The sequence below is a fragment of the Chiloscyllium punctatum genome, chromosome 39 (assembly GCF_047496795.1).
Source record: "Chiloscyllium punctatum isolate Juve2018m chromosome 39, sChiPun1.3, whole genome shotgun sequence".
Taxonomy (NCBI): Eukaryota; Metazoa; Chordata; class Chondrichthyes; order Orectolobiformes; family Hemiscylliidae; genus Chiloscyllium; species Chiloscyllium punctatum.
The window spans coordinates 42,682,114-42,691,074 of NC_092777.1; the positions used below are offsets into that span (position 1 = coordinate 42,682,114).

At 47.8% G+C, this 8,961-nt stretch overlaps 1 protein-coding gene and 1 long non-coding RNA gene across 2 annotated transcripts in view; one reads left to right on the forward strand and one right to left on the reverse strand.

Annotated features, from left to right (window-relative positions):
• cdc42ep4b (CDC42 effector protein (Rho GTPase binding) 4b) overlaps positions 1-5,239 on the reverse strand; it is a 32,715-nt gene extending 27,476 nt beyond the window's left edge. The window contains exon 1 of the mRNA XM_072558557.1: positions 5,118-5,239. The gene's annotated coding sequence lies outside the window, so the exon portion shown is untranslated. The remainder of the gene's footprint in view (positions 1-5,117) is intronic.
• A 3,425-nt stretch (positions 5,240-8,664) lies between these two features.
• The window catches only part of LOC140463992 (uncharacterized), a 69,192-nt gene continuing 68,895 nt past the window's right edge, over positions 8,665-8,961 (forward strand). Inside the window, exon 1 of the long non-coding RNA XR_011954833.1 lies at positions 8,665-8,920. This is a non-coding gene — a long non-coding RNA (uncharacterized lncRNA). The remainder of the gene's footprint in view (positions 8,921-8,961) is intronic.

The window sequence follows — 8,961 nt, forward strand, 5'->3', positions numbered from 1 at the left end:
AAGTGGCTCCCTCTCACTAGATCCCACGTGATCTAACTTTACAAACCAGACTACCCATGTGGGTCTCTGTTGCAGGCCTTGCTAAAGTGCAGACAGACATCTACCATGCTGCTCTCATCTATCACCTTGGTAACTTCTTCAAAACACAACCTCCAAGAAGTGATTGATCACAAGTCCTCACCAACATTTAAGGGATTCCATTGGCTAGATACTAAACAAGTCATTCAAATGCTACAGAAATTAAAGCAGATCAGAAGACAGGTACCCCAAAGGTGGCCCACCTCCAGCAAGCCTCTCCACCAGTTACAAAGCTATTTGATGTGCAATGGAATACTTCCCGTTTGTCCAAATAAGAACAGCTGCCGTAATAGTCAAAAAGCTTGACACTATCCAATAGGTCAAAAAGTGTGGTGCTGGAAAATCACAGCTGGTCAGGTAGCATTCGAGGAGCAGAAGAGTCAACATTTCGAGCATAAGCTCTTCATCAGGAAGCCCTGATATACACAATCTCATTCTATCTCAGGACAATAAAAAGATCCATATACATCAGGAACTGAGGGATTAGAACAAAGGCCTTTGCTACCATTATCGACCTTCCTGATGAAGAGCTTATAGTCAAAACGTTGACTCTACTGCTCCTCAGATGCTGCCTGACAAGCTGTGCTTTTTCCAGCACCACACTTTTTTAACATAGATCTCCAACATCTGTAGTCCTCACTTTCTCCTACTACCCAGTAGGTTTCTACTTGGTTGACATCCCATCCAAACACCCACTTTTTCTACCCAGTGGCCTATCAGGGTTGCAAGTTTGTACAAGCTGTTAAATTTTGGGCGGCACAGTGGCACAGTGGTTAGCACTGCTGCCTCACAGCGCCAGAGACCCGGGTTCATTTCCCACCTCAGGCGACTCCCTGTGTGGAGTTTGCACATTCTCCCAGTGTTTGCGTGGGTTTCCTCCGGGTGCTCCGGTTTCCTCCCACAATCCAAAAACGTGCAGGTTAGGTGAATTGGCCATGCTAAATTGCCTGTAGTGTTAGGTGAAGAGGTAAATGTAGGGGAATGGGTCTGGGTGGGTTGCGCTTCAGCGGGTTGGTGTGGACTTGTTGGGCCAAAGGGCTCGTTTCCACACTAAGTAATCTAATCTATTAAATTGTTGAAAATATTTTAGTAGCACATTCTAAACTGGTGACTTCCACCACTTATATGAACATGGGACAGCAACTCATTAACTTGATATCTACACAGGAATAGAGGTGGTGAACGTAGGCTTGGAGATTTTAGAGTAACAGGATAGGCAATAATGGTACCCAAAGGCCTTTGTTCTAGTCCCCCACTTCCTGATGGAAATGGGGCTTTTTATTGCTTGTCCTGAGATAGGATTGGATTGTGTTAAGGCTACCTGTGGAAATCCTCAAACTGTGGCAAGGAGAAGATTAAGCTAACCAGTGGCCATTTAAGGTGAACTGAATGAGCGTAATTGGGATCTTCCCCAACAGTCTATTTTAGCCGTCCGGAGGACGTTTGAGCCAGTGCACCAGGCAAATTTAGAATATCTCCGTTTCTTTGTTTACCCCAATAAAAAAAAATCCCAAACCCAAAGTGGGCCCTCAATGCTGGAAAGGTGACTTTTACTCTTAAATTACATTGACAAAAAAAAAGGCTTATACTTTGCTCCCATTTGCCTGCCATGGAAACCTGCTAATATTGCTCTCAAATTGGTATGCCTCCAGATTAGAATCCTGCCCGTTATTCTTAACTGGATGGCAAAGTTCACTGATTCCTCAGGTGAAAAGGCACACTGTTTCTCTCAGTGCACATTTCTAACCCCTACTGGAGCCCTATGGATGTGCTCAGAACCCACAGGGTAAATTCTGAAGAATCTGTTTGCATCATTGTGATAGTACCTTCAAAATGACTGCTACGAATTAAGGCAAAGGCACTTTCTCAAATGCAACTGAGGAAGTGTCAGATATTAACAATATTTTCAGAAATGCTCATATTCCAAAACTGGATTTTCTTTTTAATTCACTTGTGGAACATGGGTGTCACTGGCCAGGCCAGTCATTCCTAGTTGTCCTTGAGAAGGTGGTGGTGAATGATTGCCTTGAACCACTGCAGTTCATATGCTGTAGGTAGACCCATAATGGAGTTAGGGAGAGAATTCCAGGATCTTGACTTGGTGACATTGCAGGAAGTCATGGGGTTCCAAGTTAGGACAGTGAATATGCTGCCCTTGTCCTTCTAGAAAGAACTAGTTGTGGGTTTGGAAAGTGTATTTGTTGAAGGATCTTTGACAAATTTCTGCAGTGCGTCTTGTAGATAATACACACTGCTGCTACATGAGCATGGTGGAGGAGAGAGTGAATGTTTGTGGATGTGATGTCAATCAAGTGAGCTGCTTTGTCCCAGATGGTATTGAACTGCACCCATCCAGGCAGGTGGAGAGTATTCCATCATACTCCTGATCTATGCCTTGTAGATGGTGGATAGGCTTTGGGGATCAGGAGGGAAGTTACTACTACAGTATTCCTAGGCTCTGACCTTCTCTTGTATCCACTGTTTTTATAAGACAAGTCCAATTCAGTTTCTGCCAATGCTGATAGGGAGGAAATTCACCAATGGTACACTAACTGACAGCAGCAAAATCAATATGGCACCTTCTAATTTGCAAAGATTAAATCTGCCAAACAATTGGTTAGTGTTTTTTAGGCTCAGTATATGGACTAACTGTGGTCTGACTAAATTAAATATCTGGAGGTTTGGCAATATGCACATTATCAAACATTGATACTTGGAACAAAGACTCAGTTGATAGCTAATTTTGTGTACAGCATTACAATTAAATTGAAACTCCCCAAGTTGATACTACAAAGTAAAAGACCAATTCATGGGTGAAGTAAAGTTATACACAAGGGCAGTAGGATGGATAAATGCTGGTCTTGACATTTGCACCCCCAACACCGAAACATCAGATGTCATGAAAGTTATTAAGTACATTTTACAAACAACTTGTTTGGTTGTCAATTCTATTAATCAATTATGAATTCAACTGGTTTTGTAACCAAAGGTTTTTGTAAAAGTTTGCTCATGCCTTAATAATAACAACTGAGCTATCCATAAATACTTGATCACAAAGTGACAGTAAAATGCTATAGCTAAAATGATGTATATTTCAGCAGATGACAAAGCAGGTGTTGTAAACTTCAGGTATAGACAATTTATGCAATGTTGGAACAACATGATCACTACAATCCCAATTAGTCATTGCACATATTTACTGTATAAATAAAAGTCTTGCACATCTATTATTGGATTAAGGGAAGAATGGTGAAACAAAAGGTTCAGACTCATCTTCAAATTGGTAGCACAACAGCATTGGTAAACTGAGGGTAAGGAGAAAACTGTATACCTGAGAGCCATTAGCAGTTAGTCATATCAAAAGCATAAAGGGTCTGTGGATTAATATAGTCAGCCATATTTTAAAACGGTGGTGTCAGAATGCGATTGATGTGCCATAATTATCAAATTCGATTTCCAGAGTGGGAATATAATTAACAAGTACCCTCAAGATAATAAAAATTAAAATTAATGATTAAAAACTGCTCGAGCTAATAAAATTCACTATGGGAAAATAGAAGCAGAAAGAGGATCTGTATTTCCTTTTTACAAATCTACACGCCACATCTGTTATTCATTTGCATTTCAATAAAGGGACGGCTTTAAAAAAAATCTGTTTTTGAAACAGCACCGTCAGTGCCACTCTAGACTAACAACATACCATTTAAAAAAGCCTGTTATGTCACCTACAAAAGAAACTGAAACCTGATAAAAGGCAGCGATTAAAAAAGAAACGCCAAATTGGACAGTCTTGATTGAAATTGCTTAATCGGTATTCCGAAATCGCAGGTTTGGACTGAATGAGAACCTTCAGTCTCCTTGCAAAAGTCAAGCAGCCTAATGGCAACTCAAGGCTATGTATCAAGATAGGGCAGCTGGGTATCCTATTGAAAAGCTACTTTATCCATAAAATTAACTTTCACCACAGGGGGGTAACTTCAACAGACCAATCAGTTCACATACTTTTGTTTATATCATTCACCCGAGCAGTCTTCCAAACCCCATGTTCCCACTTCATTTCCATATCGGTTTGTCCCCTTTCCTGTAATTACCCATCGTAAAAGCCACCAAGTTAAATAGAGTAGAGGGTTTGTAAAACAAAATCCCTTTGTTTTGAAGAGAAAATAATGTGTTCTGTAACATGAGCGACAGTAAATGCATTTTGACATGTTATATTGTTAAAGATGTCCTAATGACGAGAAACGATGCATGGACCACGATGTTATAATAAAGGGACCAGAATTACTTGCCGGCGGAGATTAAAGCAGAGAAGTCACTTCACGAATAAATACGGAGAACACCCGACTAGGGCAGGATGAAGGTATATTCCTCTCGGCTAACTTTCCTGGTGTCCCATTTTGGAACATTAGTACTTCCCTGTCCTCCTGATGGGAGAGGCGGGGAAAAAGAAGCAAATGGAAGGATGGCCGTTACTGTTGGCTGGGAAAAAAAACCGGTGGGACAAGGAAGGTTCTCAGCGGATAGCACAAAAGGTTGAGGCACAACGATCAGAGACCATGAAGGGAATACCCGAGCTGGCTACTCTATCGGGAAGGCGCCATAAGGGTTGGGTGGGCGAAGACCCATCCCCCCCTCCCAGGCGGCTCGCGCCTTCGCCCGTGAGGAGAAACGGCCGTTAACGGTCACTGCTCGCGGCCCGAACGCCGGGAATTCGAACGCCTGACCTCCGCAAGCTCGAGCCCCAACCCCGCCCCCCTCCCCCAGGCTGGTGCCTCTGCCATCGCCACGAACCACCAGACGTCCCCACGGAAGGTGAAAACATGCCCAGAGCCAATAATAGAGGAAGACGACGGGAGGGGCACGGGTTGGAGCCACGGGCTCTCCCAGAGGAGAACAAACAACGCCGGATGGTCGTAAACCTGCACACGGCGGTGAACGCCCAGACAGGACATCAACGGTAACGATGTGTATAAAAATGGAGAGCCGCCCCATGCTATTCCTCCCCGCCTAAAAAAAAGAAAATGCTGAATACATCCTACCTCCGATTCCGTGGCTTATATTCTCACTCCCTCTTTTTTCTCCCAACCCCTGTTGTTCCCTTTACGTTTACACATTGTGTGGAATCGCTCCGGGCAGTTCACACACCATCCAATCGTCGCCCGTAACGTCATTGAGCGCGTCATTCGTGTCAAGAGCCAATGGGCTGCTCTACAAGGATCTGTAACTCCTCAGCAGCGTCATTCAAAAAAAAGTTGTATTAAGTGCGTAGGTGTATTGTTGACTGAATTGGAGAGATTATTTTGATATTTTCAAAAGGCGGAATTGTATTCATGCAACAAGAAATTTGGTATCAAGCTCTAGTTTGGCAGATCACGACATTAGCAGAAAGTGAGGACTGCAGATGCTGGCGATCAGAGCTGAAAATGTGTTGCTGGAAAAGTGCAGCAGGTCAGGCAGCATCCAAGGAGCAGGAGAATCGACGTATTGGGCATGAGTCCTTCTTCAGGAATGAGGAAAGTGTGCCAAGCAGGCTAAGATAAAAGGTAGGGAGGAGGGACTTGGGGAGGGGTGTTGGAAATGCGATAGGGGGAAGGAGGTTAAGGTGAGGGAGATAGGCCGGAGTGGGGATGGGGGTGGAGAGGTCAGGAAGAAGATTGCAGGTCAGGAAGGTGGTGCTGAGTTCAAGGGTTGGGACTGAGACAAGGTGTGGGGCGGGGAAATGAGGAAACTGAAGAAATCTAAGTTCATCCCTTGTGGTTGGAGGGTTCCTAGGTGGAAGATGAGGTGCTCTTCCTCCAGCTGTCGTGTTGCTATAGTCTGGCGATGGAGGAGTCCAAGGACTCGCATGTCTTTGCTGGAGTGGGAGGGGGAGTTGAAGTGTTGAGCCATGGGGTGGTTGGGTTGGTTGGTCCGAGTGTCCCAGAGGTGTTCTCTGAAATGTTCTGCAACTTGCAAGTAGGCGGCCTGTCTCCCCAATATAGAGGAGGCCACATTGGGTGCAGCGGATGCAGTAAATGATGTGTGTGGAGGTGCAGGTGAATTTGTGGCAGATATGGAAGGATCCCTTGGGGCCTTGGAGGGAAGTAAGGGGGGAGGTGTGGGCGCAAGTTTTACATTTCTTGCGGTTGCAGAGGAAGGTGTCGGGAGTGGAGGTTGGGTTGGTGAGGGGTGTGGACCTGACGAGGGAGTCGTGGAGGGAGTGGTCTTTTCGGAACACTGATAGGGGAGGGAAATATATCCCTGGTGGTGGGGTCCGTTTAGAGGTGGAGGAAATGACGACGGATGATACGATGTATATGGAGGTTGGTGGATTGTAGGTGAGAATCAGTGGGGTTCTGCCCTGGTGGCGATTGGAGGAGCGGGAAGTGGAGGAGATGCAGTGGAGAGCATCGTCGATCACGTCTGGGGGGAAATTGCGGTCTTTGAAGAAGGAGGCCATCTGGGTTGTTCGGTATTGGAACTGGTCCTCCTGGGAGCAGATGCGGCAGAGACGAAGGAATTGGGAATATGGGATGGCGTTTTTACAGGGGGCAGGGTGGGCGGAGGTGTAGTCTAGGTAGCTGTGGGAGTCGGTCGGTTTATATTAAATGTCCGTGTTGATTCGGTTGCCCGAGACAGAAATGGAGAGGTCTAGGAAGGCGGGGAGGAGTCTGAGACGGTCCAGATAGATTTGACGTCGGGGTGGAAGGTGTTGGTAAAGTGGATGAACTGTTCAACCTCCTCGTGGGAGCACGAGGCAGTGCTGATACAGTCAACGATGTAGCGGAGGAAAAGGTGGGGGTTGGTGCCAGTGTAGCTGCGGAAGATGGACTGTTCCACATATCCTACGAAGAGGCAGGCATAGCTGGGGCCCATGCAGGTGCCCATGGCTACTCCTTTGGTTTGGAGGAAGTGGGAGGATTGGAAAGAGAAGTTGTTCAGAGTGAGGACCAGTTCAGTCAGTCGAAGGAGGGTGTCAGTGGAAGGATAGTGGTTGGTATGGCAGGAAAGGAAGAAGCGGAGGGCTTTGAGTCCTTCATGATGGAGGATGGAGGTGTACAGGGACTGGATGTCCATGGTGAAGATAAGGCATTGGGGACCGGGGAAGCGAAAATCATGGAGGAGGTGGAGGGCGTGGGTGGTGTCCCGAACGTAGGTGGGGAGTTCTTGGACTAAGGGGGACAGGACCGTGTTGAGGTATGCAGAGATGAGTTCGGTGGGGCAGGAGCAGGCTGAGACAATGGATTTGGCCGGGGCAGTCAGGTTTGTGGATTTTGGGCAGGAGGTAGAAACGGGCAGTGGGACTGTGAGGTTGGAGGCGGTGGATGGGAGATCCCCTGAGATGATGAGGTTATGGATGGTCTGGGAGATGATGGTTTGGTGGTGGGAGGTGGGGTCATGGTCAAGGGGGCAGTAGGAGGAGGTGTCTGCGAGCTGGCGTTTAGCCTCAGCGGTGTAAAGATCGGTGCGCCAAACTACTACCGTGCCTCCCTTGTCTGCCTGTTTGATAGTGAGGTTGGGGTTGGAATGGAGGGAGTGGAGGGCTGCACGTTCCAAGGGTGAGAGGGGTGGAGAGGTTGAGGTGGTTAATGTCGCAGCGGCAGTTGGCTATGAAGAGATCGAGGGCAGGTAAGAGGCCAGCACGGGGTGTCCAGGTGGATGGGGTGTGTTGGAGGCGGGAGAAGGGGTCGTCAGAGGGTGGGCAAGAATCCTGGTTGAAGAAGTAGGCGCGGAGGCAAAGGCGGCGGAAGAGTTGTTCGATGTCTCGCTGCGTGTTGAATTCATTAATCCGAGAGCATAGGGGAATGAAGGTGAGGCCTCTGCCGAGGACTGATCTTTCATCCTCAGAGAGGGGTAGTTCTGGAGGGATGGTGAAAACACGGCAGGGCTGGGAGCTAAGACCTGGTGTGGGGCTGGAGCTGGGAGTGGGGGTGGGGTTGGGCGTGGGGGCGGGGATCGGGGCGGGACTGGGGTTAGGCTTGCGAATGGAGATCGGTGTGGGGGCGGGGTTAGGCTTGTGGACGGAGAATTGGCATGGGGGCGGGGTTAGGCGTGGTGACGGAATCGGCGTGGGGCGGAGACGTATGCGGCGTGGTCATTGTGCAGGTGAGTGATGTCACTGGGGACGAAAGTGGCCTCCTCTATATTGGGGAGGCAGGCCGCCCTACATGCAGAACATTTCAGAGAATACCTCTGGGACACCCGGACCAACCAACCAACCCAACCACCCCGTGGCTCAACACTTCAACTCTCCCTCCCACTCCACCAAGGACATGCAGGTCCTTGGACTCCTCCATCGCCAGACCATAACAACATGACGGCTGGAGGAAGAACGCCTCATCTTCCGCCTAGGAACCCTCCAACCACAAGGGATGAACTCAGATTTCTCCAGTTTCCTCATTTCCCCGCCCCCTACCTTGTCTCAGCCCCAACCCTCGAACTCAACACCACCTTCCTAACCTGCAATCTTCTTCCTAACCTCTCCGCCCCCACCCCCACTCCGGCCTATCACCCTCACCTTAACCTCCTTCCACCTATCGCATTTCCAACGCCCCTCCCCCAAGTCCCTCCTCCCTACCTTTTATCTTAGCCTGCTTTTCTCATTCCTGAAGAAGGGCTCATGCCCGAAACGTCGATTCTCCTGTTCCTTGGATGTTGCCTGACCTGCTGCGCTTTTCCAGCAACACATTTTCAGAGCACGATATTAAAAGATTTTCGATAATAACCAGCAGTGTGCTAAGTCAGCTCATCACCTCCTTTACACATAGGGGTGGGGGAAATAAAAAAGCACAATTGCCTGTACAAAGAAATGAATGCTTGGAAATTGACGCATTGGAGCTCCATTTCGAAGTATGCAAGACAAGTGAGTGCAGTTTGAGTCAGTTGCCTGGTCTCCTCTCCCAC